The following is a 22,005-nucleotide window of genomic DNA, read 5'->3' on the forward strand; positions in this document are numbered from 1 at the left end:
GCAACAGCTGTTCTGGACAAAGCAGCCAGAGCGATGCTCTGAAAACATTGTCGGTCCTATCATGTTACTACCCTGCTCCATGGTTGTCCTCAGTGGGAGAAAAGCCAGAGTCCTTACGGAATACGGCCCCCACTACCTCTCTGACCTCGTCCACTGCTCTTCTCTTGCTCACTCTGCTCCAGTCACACGCCAGGCATGCTGCCCCCTCAGGATTTTTGCACTGGCAATTTTCCCTGCTTGGAAGGCTCTTCTCCTGGATATTGGCATCCATCAAGTCTTTGCTTAAATGTCTCCTTCTTGGTGAAGCCCACCATAATTCTATTTAGAATTGCACCCCCCCCTTGGTACTTTTCCCACTTGATTTTTCTCTATCGTACATAGCTGTTATCACCTTAAAAATGTAGAATTTGTTTATTTTGCTTGCTGTGCACCACACCTCCACCAGAATAGAAGCTTCGTTAAGTCAGGGGGTTAAAAGTCTATTTTGTCCACAACTGTATCCTTCAGTACCTAGAATGGTGTTTCACACATGGAAGGGGCTCAAAAATATCTGTGAATTGAATTTGCTCAGTTTTTCCAGAAGTCTTGTGGCAGTTTTTGTGTGTACAGCTTTATATATTTGAAAGGTCATGTCTGATTGGAACAAGAAAAACATTTGTAAAATCTTATACACACCATCTGGAAGCTGTTCAGCAGCCTATATATGAAATGGGTTGTAAGTGGTGGCCAAATGTCCTGTGGAGAGAAATCAGCTCTAAGAGAACCTGCTATGGCCTGTAGTTCCTTCACAAAAATGAAGTTGTAGTTTACTGGCTGAAGAAAGCGTCTCTGTCTTATCTTTATCTGGGTTGTGTCTGGTGCATGGAAAATGCCATTTCCCCCCGGCAATGTTCCCTTCTAACAAACCACTTTGATTACCCTAAATGGTTTTAAAATAAAATAAAATAAATATAAAAGGTAGAGATGCTGCCAGATCTCTCCAAGCCCATCTGTATGCTAGTTTATTTTTCATGAGGCTTGTTTCATTAGAAACTTGGACATAAATGACGAAGGCTTATTGCATTGTTTTTGGTCATGTATTGCAAATAGCTGGAGTGGGACAATAACTTTAGAGGCCTTTCAAGGATATTATCTGACACTTTCACTGATCTTATTTACGTATATCAGTCCTATTGGCTAAAAAGCCATAATGATTCTCTTGACTTTTCTTTGTGAATTGATATTGCTATTGAAAATAACATCCCTGAAGACAGAGCAAGGTAATATTCATTTTTTAAAAAAGCTATCTTATTATGTTTACCTGTTGTTAAGCATATTTCTTATTTAGCCTCGAAGTGCTATAGCGTGGCAAGAATATTGTATCTTACATAATGATTGCAATTTAAAAGTGAAAACTACTAGGTTATCTTTTCTTCTTTGCTTTGGTTTTGCTGGCTCTGTGATTTTTTTTGGCTCTATCTATAAACATATATAAGATGAATAACAGTAAATGAATTACAGAGGTATAATTCCATTGAGGGTTCTGGAAATAGCTTTTAGGCTCAAGAGCCAAGCTCTTACACTGTGTGTCGAATCAGAATTGCAAGACAGAATTATAGCTCCGTTACTCAAGGTTTGCTTGTTGTTAATTTTATGGAGGACATAAAAGCTAATGTAAAGCATCTGTCGCATCCTTGACCCCTTTAAGAAAGCTGTATCCATGGCAGCTGATATCAGGTAGGAGGAGGAGGCGGATCCTGAATCCTCACAGGGTATTTCAAGAGAAAGAAATGCCTTGCCCCTTGAATATCTCTTGGATGTTGAGTCCGCGTGGTGGTAAGGTTGGGGTCAATTGCAATCTATTCAGTTAACGCGTATGTCTTGAGCTCACACTGTTGGCAAGTCCTGTTCCAGATGCTGGGGGTACTTACAGCAGTGAACAAATCAAGCAAGAAACCCTCCTGCCCTCTTGGAGCTTACTTATACTACGACGGAACAAGCAGCACATAAAATATGTTACATGTGACAACCCACTTCACATAAAATTGGTTAAGGGAAGATAGCTGAGGGGGCCACAGGGCCTTCAGGGCTGTTCTTTTAAATAGAATTGATAAGAAAGACCGTGCTGATGTCGTGGCATTTGAGCAGTGTGACCTGAAGGAGGACTGAGAGCAAGGCCCGATGCAGATCTCCGAGGAAGGAGCCTCCTGGGCAGAGAGGACAGCCTGGGCAAATGCCCTCAGATAAAGTTTTGCAGAGGGAGTGGCGATGCTCGTGTGACCAGAGCCTAATGGGGAGGAAAGGGTGATGAGGGTTACATTTCAAGGGATCCATTCTGGCTGCTTCACAGAAAATAGACAATCGGGAGACCACTTGGGAGGCTATTGCAGGGAGCCAGGCAGGCGATTAGAGTGTTTGGAGGACGGTTGCAGGTGGAGGTGGTAAGATGTGGTCCACTTTAGGTTATATCTTACAAGTAGGGCCAACAGCATTTGCTGACAGACTGGATGCGGTATCACCCTGCAGGCCTATTTCCCTGGAACTGGTGCCAAGGTACACAGCGATCTTTAAGATTCGTCCTTCTTCCTGCTTTGGCTCTGATAATAAGTCTCAGCACTACATCGCTGGCCATACTTGAGGTCTGCGTCTTTGCTGGGTTTTGCCCTGGGCACATAGATAGCATTTGTTAGGGCACAAGAACACCATTTTGCTGCCCTTCTATTTTCTGAAACTCAACTTCTTGCTGCCATTGCCAAAAGTTCTCACTAAAGCTCAGGAGTTCTCCTGGATTCAAGAACAACAAGCGTCTCCATCTTCCCCTCATTGTCATTTCATTGCATCTGGTGTCCTCCACTGGAGTCTCGGGTTCTGAGACCAGATGTCTCTTTCCTTCAAACTCTGCTCCACACCTTAATTGCTTCCTGGTAGACTGACGTTATAATTGTCATATTGGCTTTTTTGTTTTCTTGCTTCCAGAAAGCTAGCAGCCAGCCGCAAAAATGATCCTCGTCCAGCCTGTCTTCATCCTCCCATGGTTCCTTTCAGATTCCTGTCTTGGCTTCCAATGCCCTCACCCACTGCTTAAATCTTTAAATCATTCAGCGTATTCTTTGGGAAACATTCTCACCACATCCTTTTCATCTTCAGCACGTATTTGTGTAATTTCGGATTCACAGTGGCAAACCACTTGGAGAACTGTGAGTGAATAAAGCAAACACAGGATCTGAACTGGGGAGAGGTTCCCCTTGTTTCCAGTATCTGCTCGTCTCGGCCCAGCACCAGAGAACAGAACATAATAAGCTTCATTGTGCTAGTGAATGCCACTGGGAGGGGTAACTCTTTACTCTGGGATTCTTCATTTTTCTTCTTGGTAAAAATTAATTAACTGGTGTGTTAATTATTTATGCAGTTCACCAAATATTTCTGTTCTTCCAATGCACAAAGGAGGATTGTACTTCCTGGCCTCTTTCTGGTTGGATGGAGCAATTCTGGCCAATGACTTGAGAGTGGAAATAATATTGATCATTTCTGAGCCAGTGCCTTCAACGGCAAGGAAAAGACTCTAGAGCCTTCTTTCCCTTGGGGATGATGATTACAATTTCTAAGGTGGTGGCCTGGGTTACTGATGGTGGCCTGGGTCACTGAGTGACTCTGAGAAGCAGAGCCCCTTGGGAACCTGTAATGGTTATGCAACATGAATGAGAAACCCCTGTTTTGGCACTGAGATTTTAGATTTGTTTAGCACTGGAGCATAACTTAGTCTATCCTGCTGGATATATTCAGTCCATTTCTCTGTGAGAGTGATTTGACAACAGGACCTCAGGCAAATGAAGGTGTGGTTGGACATAAAGGACAAACCTAAGTTAGATGCCAGAATGGCCTATGCTGGTCATGGGGTTTCTAAGGCTGATGGTTCTAGAAAGAACAGGGTTGCAAATGGAGGAAGTAGAAGGACCCTGAAGGCAAAATGGAGAGCTATCTAGGGTTTGTCTAAGGTTGGTACTGTGGTCTGCTATGGCTTCTCCATGGTGATAGAAAAATATTTAGTGATCTCTGCCTAACTCGTGGCCCACGGCCAGATGTCTTGCAGCTGGGGTCCCATTGGGTCAGGAGGGAACTTTCATTACATGGGACGACAGGAAAGCAAAGCCAGAGGTGTTGCTATGTTCCACAACCTCCAGAGAGGAGAGCTAACACGATCCATTTGCCCAGGTCTATCATGTTTATTCGAATGAGCGGTCATATATGGACAATGTCTGTGAGGAGGTACCTCAAGTTCAGGAGAACCCAACAAGGCCTGATGCCGTTGAAGTACCACAATGTGTCAGAGGAATGATTTCCAGCTTCCTGTAGATACCATTACCTAATTACACTATCTACTTCTAGAACCGCCTTTGCCAGGATCACTGTTTCTTGCTTTGAACTTTGGGGGAAGGAGGGAAGTTCCTGTGTGAAGCCTCACAAAGGAAACTGCCATTTAGAAGGTTGTTTTGTTTTTAATTGGCGGGAGGAGGCCTGTGAGGGCCTCTCGCTTTCTGCCTGTGTTATGATTTTGTGACAGTGTGAAGTCAATCTTAGAGCAGTTATGGTTCTCCCGAGCTGTCAGTAGCTCAGAGACTTCAATTCTGATTAAAACCCACGACTGAAAAAAAAATTACCATAATCCTGTGACAGGCATGAAGAGAAAGCCATAATAATACTGATAACAATGTGCCAGTTAAGAGGCTATTATATTTAGTGCCTTACTTCAGCACAGACAAATCTCCTCAGGGTTGCCATTAATATAACCAGGGCCTTGTTAATGGATGTGACCAGCTCTGTGAGGGCCCTGCCTCAGATAACTACCGTGCATGCACCTGGTGGAGGAGGAGGTGAGAGGTGCAGCCAGCAATTTGTTTGCTGGAAGTTCTGCTGGTGGTAGGAATAGAAGCAACGTGTTCTTTGCTCCGAACCAGGGTGTTTAAGAGACCAGCAGGGAATGGGTCTCTCAGGTGTCAGTCCAACAATCCTGGTAAGAACACCATTAGACACGTCCCTTGAGGTCTCTTACCTCTGTGCCCTCAGAAATACCCCATGTTGTCCCTTTGGCCCCCGGAGCCATCCTTCTATCCCCAGATCACCCAGGACATTTCTTTGCTACCCATCCTGCCCTGACTTTGGCATGTAATATCACACACCCTGGTCTCATTTCCTTGGGGCCTTTCTAGGTGACTCCAGCTACTCGTAAGCTCATTTGAGCTAAGTTGTTAATGCTGCTAATAGTTTACGGTGTTAGCCCTTCTAGCTTATCTATTTGTGTCTTAACAGGGACCTTTCAGCTTGAAGTCAAGGTGTTACTATTTAGAATTTAGGGCATGCAACAAAAGGCTGGTGGGGGGGATGACAGTTGGGAGCATGAGTCTATATGGGAGACACTTTGGATCACATCAGGTAAGTAGCTCTTCCTTTGCCTATGCGTTTGCATTCTGGGATTCCACATCTCTAGTTCTTTAGAAGCAGGTAACATGCCACCTCTTCTAGCCACCCGTCCTTTACCAAAGTCGTATACACCACAGCTGGCCTTCTTTCTCTGACTTACACAGGTTCCTCAGAGTCTGAGCATATTTGAGGGAGGCACAGAAACCTGTCACTTAAGCAAGATAGGTAGTTATGAGTCCTAGTTCTGCACGGCTGAAGAACAATAGTCACTCCACGATTAGGTTGGCAAGTCCCTTTGAGAAATGGTGTCGCTCTTTCAGAATCAAGATTTCAAGTCTAGGGAATCTCACTACTCACCAACTATAGATACTAACTGAAGACTAAACTTTGATTGTACTGAGCATGGAAAGGACCCAGTTTGTGGTTGAGTCACATATGCACACACACACATACACACACACAGAGCAGTCCCTAGTAGAGTTATTTTATGCCAAAAAAACAAAGGACTCTCAGGTAGGTGGGAACTGGTGCAACATTTTTGGAGGGAAATTTGGCAAACGAGTATCAAAAGTTTTAATAATGTGCATATTCTTGGACTCAGCAATTCTACATCTAGGAATTTATCTGAAGATATTAGTCAGAGATGCTCACAAAGAATTATGTATAAGGACATAGGAGGATATTAATCAGAACACTTTCTTTTTCTCTGCTACAGCCGGGCTTAGCATGACATCCATGGGGGAGGGACAGGCCTGTTTAGGGTTGGAGTAGACTGGAAGGGGACCCAAAGGGGGCTCAAGCTGATCCTAGGACCCTGGGCTGAGCGTCCTGTCCCAGGAGCACTTGCTGGGGAGTCTGGGCACAGAGCTCCAGCTACATTGCCATGTCTTTGGGCCTGGAGGATCTAGGCATGGGGAAAAGAAGGGGGAGCTCTAAACATTCTGAGGGAGGTGATCACACCTCCCTGGCCTGAGTCTCCTCCCCTGTAAAAATGGAATTGATAATAACATTGAGCCCACAGAGCTGTTGAGGGGTCTAAGGTTTAATAAATGAGCCTTTCCCTGGCTGAAGCCTGAATGTCCTGTTCAAAATCCCCCAATAGGAGAATTCATTCATTCATTCCACATTCATTTATTAATCTCTCCCCCTGGGTGTCCCCAGAATCAGAGCACTTTTAATTGCAAAATATTAGGAATAATTCACATGATAACAATGGAAGATTAATAAATGGCTGTAGTATTTATAAACGAAGAAACAAAAAAAATTAGCCATTGAAATCCCTGTCTCAGGGGAATATTTAATGGCATGGTACAATGCTCACAATATATTTTTGGGTTAGAAAAGTAGGTTACAAGAGATAGTGAGTTTAATTTAAGTTTTGCAAAATATATACAATATAGGTATGGAAAAAAGACTACAAGGACATAGACCTAAATTTTAACAATGGTTATCTGAGTGTGTGTATGAGTGATTTTAAATTTCTTCTTTGTATTTCAAATTGTCAATGACTATTATTACTTTTATAGTCAGAAAAAGGTGATTAAAGAGGATAAGACTCATTTGTTCAAAAATCCATCACAGAAAACCTACCAAGGTATTGTACAGCATATTGGAAGGCTTGGCAAACTATAGCGAGCCTAGCCTAGGTTCTTGGGGCAGCTTATGAGATGAGTTCTGGTTTTGGATTCCAGCAAAACTGGTTTGGAATCCTAGTTCTGCCACTTACTAGTGGCATAGTATCTAAGCCTTCATTTTCACTTCTGGAGAATGGGGACACTAACACCCACCCTCTGGAGTTATCCTGAAGATTAATGGGGAGCATCCAAAAAAAGTAGTTATTCTTTTTAGTGGCACAATATTACAAGATGGTCCTTCCTAACCACCCCTGCACTGCCTTATCCACCTTAGTCATCTGGGAGAGTCACACAGGCCATAGGATTTGCCCACCCATTTATGTTCACAGCTTCTTGTTTTATTTTACAGGCTTTATTGTTCTTTAGGTGAAGCAAAGCTAACAGCTCAGGAGATGACCGCCATGGTGAAGATGGCTCGTTAGACTCACAGACCCCAAGAAGAGGGGCCTGCCATGCTATGAGGGCAGGGAGCATACAGGGAGCTACAAAGGTAGTCAAGAGGCAGAGGGATCAGGGGAAAACCTGGGCAAGAGGCTTTACTGTGATTTCTGTGTGAAGAAAGGCAAGGCAGGGTAAGTAGGCTTAGAATTGACTACTTTGGATGATTTCAGTGGGCTCCCTCGTTGTGTGGTACCCAGCACTGGTGATTAGGGCAGGTGGAGGTCAGCCTAGATTATGATAAGTTAGTAAAGGAGGTAGTTGGGGTATGAGCTCTGGATATGAAAGATGTAGAACTCTTTATTATCTCTAGGAATTGGCTATCCCAGGGAGGGAGAGTTTCTCTGGGGTCAGCGAGGCCCCAAGATATCAAAGCACCAAAAATACTGAATGAAAACACACGACTAATACAGTTATAAGTTGAGACAAATGAACAATTCTATCTTTTATCAGCTTTATAAGGAAAAGTGTCAGACCTGGGGCCTATCATTCAACCCTTGCCAACCTCTGGTTTGTAGAATCATGTGCTTTTCGGCTCTCTATTCCTATGTAACAAACCATCCCACAACTTCGTAGCCTAAAACAACAACCACTTTACTTGCTTGTGATTCTGAAATTAGGGCTGAACCCAACAGGGTGGTTCTTTGCTGGCCTTGCCTGTGGTCACTCACATGACCACCTTTAGCTGGCTATCAACTATGGGATGGGCTCAGCTGGGATGCTGGCATGCTGGTCTCTCTCTCCTTCTCTCTCACGCCCTTTTTACCTCTTCTTGAGGGCTCAGGGCCCCACCTCTTCTGAATGTTCTCTCCAGCAGAGAAGATGGACATCTTAATAGTACCTCAGGGCTCCCAAGAAGGCGGAAGGAGAAGTTTCCATGACTTCTTAAGGCTTAGAACTGAAACAGGCACAGCGTCACGTCTGCCACATTTGTTAAAGCAAATCATAGGCCTCGCCCAGACCCAAGGGGAGGGGAGTACACAAGCACATGAATTCCAGGACGTGTGTCTCTCAGGAGGAGACACTCACTGGGGCCATCAGTGTGATGAACTATCAAGACAGGTGAGGCAGGGTATTTGTTCCTGCGATCCTTCTAGAGATTCTGAGACCCTTGGAGAAAAAACCTCAGAGGTCATCGAGCCCAAACCAGTGAAGAAACCATGATCCTGATGATGACTGCCCTATAGAGGCTGTGTGAATGTTCTGGGCTTTCTCTGAAACAAGTGACAAGTTAAGGAACTATACTTGCTTCACAGAGAAGAAAGGTCTGGAAAAGGTAGGGGCCAATTTTCAATGAGCAGGCCTCAGAGAACGAAGGTATGCTATATTTTTAGGCAAACTCTACCAGGTCACTATTGAGCAAAGAGTCCCTAGAATGACTTAATGAAAAGACTTCTGTCACCTCATTTGTCGCTTAAATAGTTACTTATTCTAGATTCTGTTTTCAGCCCTTTTTGCATTCTTCCTAGCTCATCTTACACACTTCCATGAATTCTGTTATCACTTCCATTCTGATTACTCTACAATTTTTACCTATAAAAAGCACAGTCCCTTTTTTAAAAGGCTGGAAACCTATTTTTATTAGCTCACTGAGCATCTCCATGCAAGTGCCCTGTGGCACCTCAAATTTAAATGAAACTCATTATGCCCTCCACAAAATCTGCTTCTCCTCTTGTGCTCCCAATCTTAATACCACCATTCTCTTAGTTCCTACCCTAAGTTGGGCACTTTGAAGTTCTATTTGATGTCCACTCTTCATTTCTCAAGCCCAAATACCAAAATTCTGTTGATTCTAGCTCTAAAACATAAAAACAAAAAAACAAACAAACAACACACACACATGTACACACACAGAGACACACAGACACACTCACATATGCACATGCATATTCCCCTCTGTTTTTCTCTAGTCTAGGAACATACTGTCTTTTGCTTGGGCTTCGGGAACCAAATACTATAGACTTAAATAAGAGACATTGATTTCTCATAATTCTAGAAGCTGTGAAGTCCAAGATGGAGGCACCAGATTTGGTTCTTGGTGAGCGCCTTCTTCCTGGCTTGCAGGTGGTCACCTTCTTGCTGTGTCCTCACATGGTGGAGAGAGAGAGAGAGCTCTAATATCTCTTCCTCTTCTTATAAGGACACTAATCCCATCATCAGGGCTCTAGCCTCATCTAAACGTAATCAGCTCCCAAAGGTGCTACATCCCCATACCACTACTTTGGTGGTTGGGGATTCAACATATGAACACGGAGAGGACACAACGTTCAGTCCCCACAGGCTTTTATGAGGATGTCTACTTGGTCCCCCTCACTTTCAGTCTTTCCACACAGCTTTCAGATTGGTCTTCCTAAAAGGCATTAAGGGCACATCACTCCCTCGTGTAAAACTTTTGAATAGGTCCCCGTGTTACTTAGCCATGGCTTTTGCAGCAGGTAGAATCAGGGCTCAGCCCTTCCATTTCAGCTTCATCTCCAATTACTCCTTCTGTCTTTCCACCCTCTTTCCTTGCTCCCCTTGCTAATCTTCTTTCCTCTGGCCCCATCTGCTTGGCAAGGCAAAAACTGCTCATTCTTTGTGGGCCAGCTCAAATGTAATGGCTTTTATGAAGTCTCTTCTCCAGGCAGAATTAATAATTTCCTTGTCTGGTGTTTATAGGTCGGTGGTTCTTAAATCTTGCAGCATATTTGAATCACCTGGTATATTAGTTAGGCTTTCCCAGAGAATCAGAACCAAAATATATATAATATCATATAACATACACACACACACACACACACAATTAGGAATTGGCTTATACGATTATGGAGGATTGACAAGGCCCAAGATCTGCAATTAGCAAGCTGGAGACAGGAGAGCCCACAGTGTAGCTCCATTTTGAAGGCCAGACTGGAGACCTAGAAAGAGCCAATGTTTCAGTTCATGTTTGAACGTAGGAAAAAAAAGATGTCCCAGCATGAAGGCAATCAGGGAGGAAAAATTCCTTCTTAATCAGGGGGTGAGCCCTTTTGTTCTATTCAGGCCTTCAGTTGATTGGATGAGACTGACCCTCACAAAAACACCCAGAATATTGTTTGACCAAATATCTAGGTACCCTGAGGCCTAGTCAAGTTGACATATAAAATTTACCATCATACTTGGGGAACTATTAAAATATACCTAATATTGCTGTGCCTCATTCCAGAGGTCAGGGATAGAACCTGGGCATTGATATATTTTAAACTTTCTCCTGCAGGCTGGGAGGAGAATGCCAAGTAAATTTCTCATATGTCTGCCTCCTCTGATAGACTGTGGGATCCTTGAGGCCAGGGACTGGTCTTACCCATAGTTAGTTACTTCAACACCTGCCTGCTTGGTAGCTAGCATCAGATGGTGAATTAATGCGTAATACCTAACTGAACCAGACTCGAGCACAACTATTATGGGTTGAATTATGTCCCCCCAAAAAGATATGTTGAAGTCTTAATCCCTAGTACCTCAGAGTGTGACCTTATTTGGTTTTAGGGTTGCTATAGGTACTGGAGTAGGGCGGGCTCCTAATCCAGTACAACTGGTGTCCTTGAGGAGAAGAGGCATAGAGACATGCAGGGAAAACGCCATGCACAGGCAGAGGCAAAGACTGGACTGATGCAGCCGCATGCCAAGGGACCGTGACGCTTGCCAGAAAGCCAGCAGAAAGAAGCCAGGAGGAGGCAAGGAAGAATTCCCCTATAGTTTTCAGAGGAAGCATGATCCTGTCAACACCTTGACTTCTGACTTCTAGCTTCCAAACCTTTGAGGCAATAATTTTTTGTTTCTACCACGAAGTTTGTGGTACCTTATTATGGCAGATCTAGGAAACCAATACAATAACCAGTCAAAGAAAAGATGCATTGGGAAAATGGTCTCCTAAATTTATGGGATAGTAGAGTAGGGTAAACAAGAATCGGTCTTTCTTTCAGTATGGTTTGAGGAAGAAGTGTTTTGAGAAGTGATTTAAGTTTTAAGATTTGAGATCCTCCAAATTTAAGTGATCTTGTGATATATAATTGAGTCTCTTGACTTGAACACCCTTCCAGAAAGAATCATCTGATCTGGCAACTGGTCTCATTTCACAAGCCACCCCATAGGTCCATTAGAAATTAATAAGCAGGCACCTGGCTTATCAATTTATCCCTTTCCCCCTAGAGCTTGATCAATTCAGGATTCATTCATCAGATGACATTTCTGGATCTGCAGAACTCAGGATGAGGCAGTGGGCTTGGGTGCCCCCGTCAAGGTCATTGAGAGGCACTGCCTGCTCAGCCATCTGCCCCTCGCTCTTTGACGGCTCTTCAAATTAAACACCACCCTGTGGTAAAATCGTTCTTGCTCTATAAATAGCTGACTTGGCTTGAGTCGCGCTGAAAATGTTACAGAGGAAGGGTGTCAGAGAGAAGAAAAAGGAAAGGCCACAGACTCAAGGACAAATTTCTTGGTCTGATGATTCCGGTCTCTGAGGAATCCCCAGAACGCCCTGTGTGAAGGAGGCACCCTGAGCCTCTCCCTCACGTCTCCTGTGACTTCCTGTTCTGAGAGCTCACCCACCCAAGTGAACATTCCCCTTTTCCTTGCCCAGTTCTTTCCTGCCTGAGTTTACCATGGATCAGGAAATTGCTACAGGGTTACTTTAAAAAAAAGCACACTCTTTCTGTGGCCTCATGGCACACTTCTAATTTCAATCACATCATTACTGAATTAAAATGGAAACTGTCCACAGGCAACACATTGTTACTGATGCCGTCTGCAGCCACATCATTATAATATAATATAATTTTATGACCGGTTGGCCTACCATTTTATAGGGCTGCTACAAACTTCACATCTGCTCCCAGAGAGGGGCCCTGAGAGCTTCCGAACTTCTCTCTCCTGTTCTCTGTACTATTTTCTCTAACTTCTCTGTCCCAGGCCTGAGGGGGCGCTCTTTCCCCCGTGGCTGCCCAGCTTGGGCAGGCTCCTCCTGGCTCTTACCACCCAGGGTCAGTCAGTTCCTGCCAAAACTTCTGGGGCTATTCTTATTTACTTTTTTAATTTTTAGATTATTTTTAAGAGGGGGGTGGCAGGGGCAGAGGGAGAAGAAGAGAGAATCTTAAGTAGGCTCCACACCCAGCATGGAGCCCAACGCCAGACTCGGATCTCATGAAGATCATGACCTGAGCCCAAATCAGGTTAACTGACTGAGCCCTCCAGGTGCCCCTGGGGCTACTTTAAAAAAAACGTTTGGCCTTTGCTCATTCCCTATTGTACCCACTACTCCTTCTTCCTGCCCCTTCTGTCCACATACACACTCACTTCCTGCCTCTACTTCACTCCCTCCTCACCCAGGCCCTCATTACTGGCCACATGCCAGCCTTTAAATCCAGTTCCTTCCTTTTGCCCCCGGTGTCAAGACAGAGCACTGAGGTTGTGCCCATGGACGGGGGTTCTCAGCCCCACTGAGAGGATCGAATTCTGGTTCCCGACTCTTCCATCTCTGAAAAAGCCACCCCTCCAAGCCCCTCATGATGGTGGGCCGTGGCTTTCCCTCTACCGGGCAGGTGCAAAATACAGAGGACCTGGAAATGGGGATCTTCCCGGACTCTGCTTTCTCAGAAGCTGGTTTTTTCCCTCTGCTCCTTTCAATAAAGGATTAGGCTTCCAGGATCTGCAGTGACCTTGAGGTTAACCCTGGTGTCTGCATACTCTACTGCTGGCTTATTTCTCGTTGTTTGTAGCCTCCTGGGGCTTAGAGAAGCGGGGTAGACAGGCCAGCACACTAGCAATGCACTGGATATGGTTTGGGTCGTTCTCACCGTCTGTAACCCAGGCCACCCCGCCCCGGGGTCCTCTCTGAGGGCTCCGGTACAACCTCGCATCTCAGTGTGGTCTGGGCATGAGCAGCCTTGATACCACCAGGAGCTTGTTGGAAAGGCAGACTCTTGGGCCCCACCGCAGACCTACTGAATCAGACTCTCTTCTGCACAAGATCGCCAGGTGCTTGAGCATAGGGAGCCCCACCCGGCTGTGTTGGAGCTGAGGTGTGTTCTGGGCATGTGCTCAGTCGCCCCGGGGAAGTGGGAGCCGACCGGCCCAGCACCCCTGGTGCAGCTGAAGGAACACCCTCAAGACCATTAGCAGGCTAAGTGCATTTAGAGGTTATCAATGTGTCAGCACAGCAACCTTTTTATGTGGATTGTTTAATTAATGTTAATTGCTCTTGGCCTATTGTGTGACTCGGGCAGGATTTACGGAAAGTCACCACAATCTAAAACCCTATAGAAAAGTCATTGCTTTTAGAGGCCTTGTAACTCATGCCTGGAGACACCTTCTGATCTTTGATGTATCACCCAGATGCAGAAATACTGCCTGCATTTGCATAAATCTTGGAGGCGGCCAGGCACTTCATTTTTAGGGGGGCAGATGCGTCCAGGTGAAAAGCGATGCTCCGCGAACGTTATGATCTGGGGAGCAGTTGGTGAGAATTTGCTTTATAAGGAGAAATGATTTATCCAGTTTTACTACCCAATTCTGTGCTTTCATGGATTGCATAAATTTTGTTGTTGTTATCGTCTTTAGCCCAGTGGATGTATGAAGCTGTTTCCACATCACTGCGACACCCCATCCCTCCTCCTCGTTGTGTCCCACAGGTCAGGGAGAGGAAGAGGCGGGCTTGAGATAAAAGGGAAGAAGGGTGATGGCTCATGAAGAGCTGCGGCCTAATCAGAGGAGAGCCCACAGAGTCCTTCCAAAGACAGATGCCCGTGTAGACACCACTAACAGGTTAGAAGGGAAAGGACCCTTCTGGGATCCCTGGGGCTGGGGACCAGACTGTCTGTGCCCCCGCCCCCCCTTGTCTAAGATCACAACCATTTGAGGAAAAGAACAGGTTTGTCTTTTTATCAATCTTTGGCCTCTTTGCCCTCTGCCCCCCATGGCCCTTCCCCACCCCACCCCTTATCTTAATCCCTCTATTCTCTTTGATTTAAAAGGGGATATTCTGGAGTCATTCACACTCTGCTTCAATCATCATCAACGTAATTCATTTCCCATGTTTATTACCCTCCTGAGAGGAGTTGGGCTTCTGAAACTTTTACTTTTCAAACTTCCAAAAATCATTCCTCATGGTTATTTTTTCCCTAAGTGACGCATGTCTTTCAACTTTGAAAACAATCTTATTTGTGGTTCTGAAGTTTTCTGTACCTCATACATTCCATCCCCTCCTCAAACACAGAATATCAATGGCTCGCTCAAGACGAGACCAAATCCTACTCATCTTCCCTGAGTTGGCCTTATTTTAGTTTATTTTTATACTTGCTATTTCTTCCAATCTCATTAAAATCCCGTGATTACTGTAAATAGGGCAATTATCATAATGCCTATTTCACAGATGAAGAAACTAAGATCACGGAGCCTTTCTCAGGAAGCACATCTGGGCTGGAGTGAAGACCTCTGGTTCCCTGTCCAGAGCGGTCATGGCCACCCAGGACTGCCTCTGCACGGTGGGTCCTGGTCCTCTGCAGACTCTCGCTTCCACGTACTCTGGTGGCACTGGCCAGCCAAGTCTTCTCTGCCGTGTGAAGGGGCCACCTTTGGTCTACCCAGGGAAGGCCAAGGTCAAGAACCCTACTGAGCATAACACACCCTCTTGAGCTTGGTTCTGCCATCCTGTTGTGGGCACGGGCCCCCCATTTGTCAGCACCTGGGTGCCACGTAACAGCACCGGAGTCTCCACAAATCCACCCAAATTCTTCCCTGACCAGCCTGTGGCACGAAGGCTCTGCTTCCATCGCAGGTGTCTCAGGCTGCAGAGTAATTGGTCTGGGAGAGGTGACCCATTTTTCTAGACTGAGTAGCATGTGCTATCTATGGGCTCTCTCACTGAAATGATTCCAATTCGCTTAAATCCAGTTTCACTGTCACTTGTCATTTGTTCTGTGTCCCAGCTTTGCATCGTCTGCTAATCGGGAGATCTGAATTTCTGTCATTTCCCACCTTCCAATCTGTATGTAGGTGAACTGATGGAGATTCAGTGATGCCCAGAAAAGAGAGATAGACAATGCTTCATTCCCTCCCTCCCTCCCCCCTCCCTTTTTATTGAGCACGTACATTGCCTGAAGCCCAGTACTGGGTACCGGGGGACAGAGAGCTGGCCAAGGCTAGATGATTCCCATCTTCTAGAGCACACAAGCCATTGCACGCATCCCCCAGTGAAACAGAACAAAACGGGCAAGAGGGGGGCTGCATTGAACACTAAATCCCTTCCACATCCCACTAGAATTAAAGCCCCACAGCAGGGATGGTTGTTCGTCTTTTTTGCCCATAGATCCCCAGCCCCTAGAAGAGTGCCTGGCATGTGTTGGTGCTAAGTATTGAACTGAATTTCAGTTTGCATTATTGGCCCCGGTTCCCCATCCTCCCTTACTCCCATCCTTGCCCTGTGACTAGGCATCCCCACGCTGGGAGGAGAGTATCTCCCTGCTGCTTTACTTTGGGCTGGGCCACGTGGCTTGCTTTGACCAGGCGCCCGCAGGGGAAGTCAATGACAGCCTGTTCGTTCCAAGAGACCCCTGAGAGCTGCCGCACATTTCCACACTCTTTCGGCCTCTGTCACTGCCCCGAGAAGAGCATGTCCTGGCTAGCCCATTGGCCTAAGGAGAGTGAGAGGCAGTGGTAGAGATGCAGGCTGCAGACCTGCAGTGAAGAGCAGACTGGGCTAGCCTCGCCTCACCTATGGGGGCTCCTTCTACCCACCCACAGACCAGCCACGATGGGCAGAAGTGCTCCAGCGAGCCCAGCCCACCCACAGATGCATAAACTATAGTATTGTTATTTTCAGCCAAAGAGTTTTGGGAAGGTTTGTTATGCAGTGTTATTGTGAAAATAGCAAAGTGAAACGCTCTCCTTGGGCTCCCGATTTCTTTCAGGGCCTGGACTTTTAAAGTATTATTTATCCTTATGGTTGTTTCAAGACCCAGGGGAGGTTGGCAAACTTGTCTGTAAAGGCTCAGATAGTAACTACTTGAGGCTTTATGGACCCACATAGGGTCTCTGTTGCATACTCTCTCTTTCTTCCCTCCTTCTTCCTCCATCCCTCCTTGCTCCTCCCTCCCTCCCTTCCCTTCCTTCCTTCCTCTCTTCCTTCCTTCCTCTCTTCCTTCCTTCCTTCCTTCCCTCCTTTCTTCCCATGCATATTTTATAGACGGCCTCTAGCTGATGAAAGGAGCTCTGGTAATCACTAAATCTCCATCAGTTCAACTACAGATTGCAAGGAGTGAAATGACAGAAATTCAGATCTCCAGATTCGCAGACGATGCAAAGCTGGAATGCAAAACAAATGACAAGAGACAGCAAAATTAGATTTAAGACAATGTGAATTTGAACCATTTGGACCGGGACCTTCATTTGTACTCTTGCCCTGGGCCCCTGCCTTTAATTTGGAAAATATTAGGTACTGACTTCAGGATCCCTCTAGTCATTCCTTTCAGCATTTTTAAATTTTTAAAAATTAATTTATTATTTTAAACATGGATTCATTTAAGTGGTACAAAAGCCAAAAGGTACAAAGTGGCATAGAATAAAAATTAAGCCACCTGCTCACTCTTGTCCATCTTTGTCCTCCAATTCTCTCTATGGAGGCAACTGCTGTTCTTTGCATAGAGAAGAATATATGTGTATAGTATATATATTGTTTTACTTTTTATCTTATTTAATTATTATTGTGTATGTGTGTGTGTGAGAGAGAGAGAGTATGTGTGCATCAGTGCATGAGCTAGGGGGGCGGGGAGGGGCAGAGGGAGAGGGAGAGAGAGAATCCTAATCCTGCACAGAGAGGGACGCAGGGCTTGATTCATAACCCCGAGATCATGACCCTGAGCTCATGACCTGAGCCGAAATCAAGAGTTTGATGCTTAGCCAACTGAACCACCCAGGCACCCTATAGGTTTCCTTTTTAAACACAAATGTGAGCCTACTCTATCCGTGTGCCTTGGGGAACATTCAATATCAGTATATCTAAATCCACACCCTTCTTTTTAATGAATGCATAGCATAAATTGAAAGAATTTGGGCTTGTATTATGGAAGAATGGCAAAGCTCGGACTCCAATATTATACGCTATTTGGTAAAAAAAATTCTCAAGAAATTCATCCCCAATTCACTTAAAGTGAGAGTCAACAAAGTGCGGCCTGCTGGTTAAATATGGCCAGATACCCATTTTTATATTACCCATGAGCTAAAAATGACACTCACATCTTGAAAAAAATCAAAAGAAAAACAATATTTCATGTCACATGAGATTTATATGAGATTCAAGTTTTAGTGTTTATAAATAAAGGTTTATTGGAACATATCCACCTTCAGTCATGTATGTATTGTCTGTGTCTGCTTTTGCACTACAATAACAGCTTTGAGAGGTAAAGCTTAAAGTATATACTATCTGGATCTTTACAGAAAAAGTTTGTGACCCTTGACCTAATCATAAATATAGTTCAACACTTTGATCATTTAAACTGGTGACAGGAGTATATGATCAATACATGTCGACCTTGTGAGAATCAGGGAATTTCCCACAGTGTTTCATTGGGAGGAACTCTGGAATCTTTTGACTGGACTAAATCTACTGTTAACTCTAAATTAGAAAGAAAACAGATTTTTTTCATCTTAGTTGAAATCCAAAAGCCAAGATGCATTAATTATCAAAAGTTATTTAAAATTTCAATCAAATTCAGACTTACTAATGGATTGGGAGTGAAGAATTTCCTAACCTTTCTTGTAAGCCTGTTCTTAATTTAGAAATTAGCTGTACATTAGCAAATAAAATATGAAAGAGAGTTTGTACTACAGGGAACTGATGTTTGGTTCTTTTCATTCTCAGAGATGAATCAGAGAGGGCAACAACTGGCCTTTTTCGGGTCTGGAGCTGAGTAGAATTTCTCAGAGACAGTGAATTCTTATCCATGTGTTGTTTAGGGATGTATTATGATTAACAGTGTTTTTGCTCCTTACATTTAAAAATGAAAATATTATATATGTAAGAAAAGGAGTTTTCCCTTTTTTTTGCAATAGCAACAATAGTAATATACATATTTATAGTTATTTGCATCCCAGGGTCTCAAAGTGATCTCTCAACTTAAATACTATCAGAATCTTTTAGAAAGCCAAAGGAAAAGCAAGAATCACTTCAGTCATGAGGAAATTAATGTTTCAGATCACATATCTATTCTAACAATAATGAAAAGCAATAAATTAAGAAGAAAAATGTAACCAAAAAGAAATACACCTTAAAAAGAAAAATTTCTGACCAGCCTCACTCATCTTTGGCTAGCCTTTCAGAACTAGATATAGGAGTGGCAGAGGAAAATTGGGAACAGTAAGGATTGTAGACAAGAGAGGAAAAAGAGGAGTATGCATTCTGGAAAGCTGTCCATCTGTGAACTTAAAAGAGTTGTCACCTATGAAGCATTTCATCAAACCTGGAATGATCAATATTTGACGTTATGTGAGGTTACGGAGGAGTAACAATGTTGAGTGTACTTGCTCTTCTAAAGGAAAGGAAATGGAGGAACAGAGAGGTTACTTTATCTGAGTTAGTGCTCACAATGGAAACCATTAACAGACATTTCAAAACAGTTAAGCAGCAATTCTGTTTTCTTCTTCAATGATGAATCAATAGCCTCTTCTGTTCAAAGCATTGAGGCAGGGAGAGTAGGACACAAAGATGCATAAAACAAGGCCCTCGCCTACCTGGAACCTACAATTCTGTGGAAACATAGACTCCCGACCACTAGAACACTTTTGGTATTTATTTTAACATTTTGTTTCCAGCAAATGAAAGAGAAGTGTTTCTAACTGGGGGTCAAATGCAGAATTAGGAGCAGGGCATATGGGTCTGGCTCTAAGCGGTTAAGGAGGTAGCCCCTCCTGTGTTTCCAGCGCCGGAGCAAACACCATTAGAAAACCCACTGCACTCAAATGAGCCTCCTTTCTAGGTGGATCGGGAGGCTGTATCAATGGATACAGTGTGACATGTGATTTTTTCTTTTAAAAATCTTGAATCCAATTGGAATTTATTTTGGTGAATTGTAGATTTTTTTTTTTTCCAAATAACTAATGGTCTCGGCACCATTTGTTGAATAATGGGTTGTTCCTTTCTCCCACTGATGTGTAAAAATATTCGGAGTCACCATTCGTTGGATATCTGTTATGTGTCGGGAGCTTTGATATATTTTGTAATGGACTTGTGCATCTTCTAGATCACTCAGGGTCTGAAGTTCCTCTGTTTGTAAATTCTCCATCTTAGGAACCTTGACCAAGGCAAGGAGCTTGCCTTGCCTGTAAGACTTGACAATGCTGAGAACTTATTTTCCCGGCCTCCTCTGCACTTTGGTTAGGAGCATGTGATCGAGGCTCAACTAATCAATGAATCTGCTCAGATTTCACAACAGGATCTGTTGATTCACAGGCGGTGGAGCAAGCAAAGGCCGCTTGATGTGTGATGCCTACAATTCCTACTTTCAGGAGTAAACGGGGCAGCGCTAACTGCAAGCAGCCAAGTGCTGGGAGACTTCACCTGCTCTCCGCTGCCGTGGATTTCTGCTCTTCTGGCTGCTGCCCTGCCTTCTTTGGTCCCTCCTTTTCCCAAGCCTGGTTCTCCAATCTTCTCGGGAACTTTGTAAGCAATACAATGGCCTTGAATAAATTCCTATTTTGCCCAAATTAGCCAGAGTATGTCTCTGTAACTAAAAGCCTAGATTGACACATATAATGCATCATTTGGTTCTCAAATCCTCACACCTTTCAAGAGATGCATCATCACCTCCATGAGATTTAGGTGATTCATATTTAGTAAGAGTATTAACTGGCTCAAAAGCACACAGCGAGACAGTGGTAGAACTGGAATTCAAATCCAGGTTTGAATTTGTCTGATTCTAAAGTTCATGACTCTTTCCACTCTATCACATGATGCCAACGTTATCATAAAACACATCACACCTTCAAACACACATGAGTAGGTTTTTTGTCCATGATTATGCTCCATTGGTCTCATCATTTAATCTTGTGTTGGTACCACGCGTTTTACTGCAGTTTTATATTAAGTTTAACAATCTAGTGTATAGCAAATTCTCCTTTAGTCTCTTAAATCATTTTTTTTTCTTAACCCCCTTCTTGAATGTTTATTTTTCTCGATGAGCAATTGGACAATTTTGTAAAGTTTTCCCAGGTCACGGAGGGACACATTAGCTGCTTTAATTTCAAATGCTTCGATCTTAATGTTATTTTCACTTAACAAGGTTATGTGAGGTATTCATAGCTTCCATGTGTGACGTATGCCCACACTCACAAATGTATGCCTATATAAAGATTTTTTTGTTTGTGAGCTTCAGCGTCTTTACACATTTTCCAGAAGCAGAAACTGTAGCAGTGTTGGCCCAGGAAGTTCTTTCACATGAAGGCTAGCCAACAAGCTGAAAGAAGATGCCGATGATAAAAGAGTAGCAGTGAGGAGGAGAATAGTTCATCATAGGCTTTATTTTTTATATTGCTTTGTTCCTGCAAAGAGCAGCACTGTTCCTTGGAGTCTTTCATTTTTTTTTCTCCAAGCATAATTTTGATGCTATGAGAATTCTTGCCAAGTGACATCCAGCAAACAAATCCCAGAAGAATATCTGATTTGTGTTTGCACACAATGTTCCTGGTGTGGATCCTAGGTAATAGAAAGTCTAACTAAAGTGCATGGTCCTGGAGAATTTCTTCAGTTACGGAGTTGTTGAGGCTCCGTTAAGAACCGATGATACTGAGAGTTCCTGCTTGGTCCAATGAACCAAAAGGGTAATTTCCACCTCTTTAAGTAGATGTGGATTTGATACATATATAGTCATCACAAGCTAATGAAAAGCTTGTGCTTTTGACCCAGGAGGGCACCAGGCTCTTCCTTTTCTCTTGCGGAAAAACATTTGAGTGAAAACATCCCTGTGAGAATTCCCCATAGGAAACTCCATGCATCTACCCAGATTAAAAAGGCATCGACTTATTTATTTCCTCTAATAGAGAGGGACTTCTCTGAACATGAGTTCTCTCCTGAAAGGCCAGTGGCTTGGTTCTGGGAATTGTGAGCTCTCGAAGATAGGACTGATGCTCTTCATAGGAGATTCTGAGGGTGTACGAATGCTGAGAACCACGTGTACACCATGCTGCGGGATCCAGTTGCAGGCACAGACTTGACGGTGTCAGGAAATTTCGGAGACTCTGCGCTTTTATCCCAGATTCCGGGTTATTCTTTGGTACCACAATTCACACAGGTATTTCTAGCCTGTCTCAGTCAGAATGGATGATAAGATCAGAAATGGAATTCGGCTTGTAGCAAGCCAGCGAGCTCCCTTCTTCTCTGAAATTAAATTAGGATTAGCTGTAGTCCCTCCTATCTCTGAAAACTGTGCTGCATAATAAGGCGGAACTGAACGCTGTCCCCAGGAAATTTATGCCACATTTGCGGCAACATTTCTGATAAAAAAAAATGAAATTGATGAGCACGGAGTTAATC

Source organism: Phoca vitulina, unplaced genomic scaffold (genome assembly GCF_004348235.1).
Source record: "Phoca vitulina isolate PV1807 unplaced genomic scaffold, GSC_HSeal_1.0 scaffold14, whole genome shotgun sequence".
NCBI classification, from domain to species: Eukaryota; Metazoa; Chordata; class Mammalia; order Carnivora; family Phocidae; genus Phoca; species Phoca vitulina.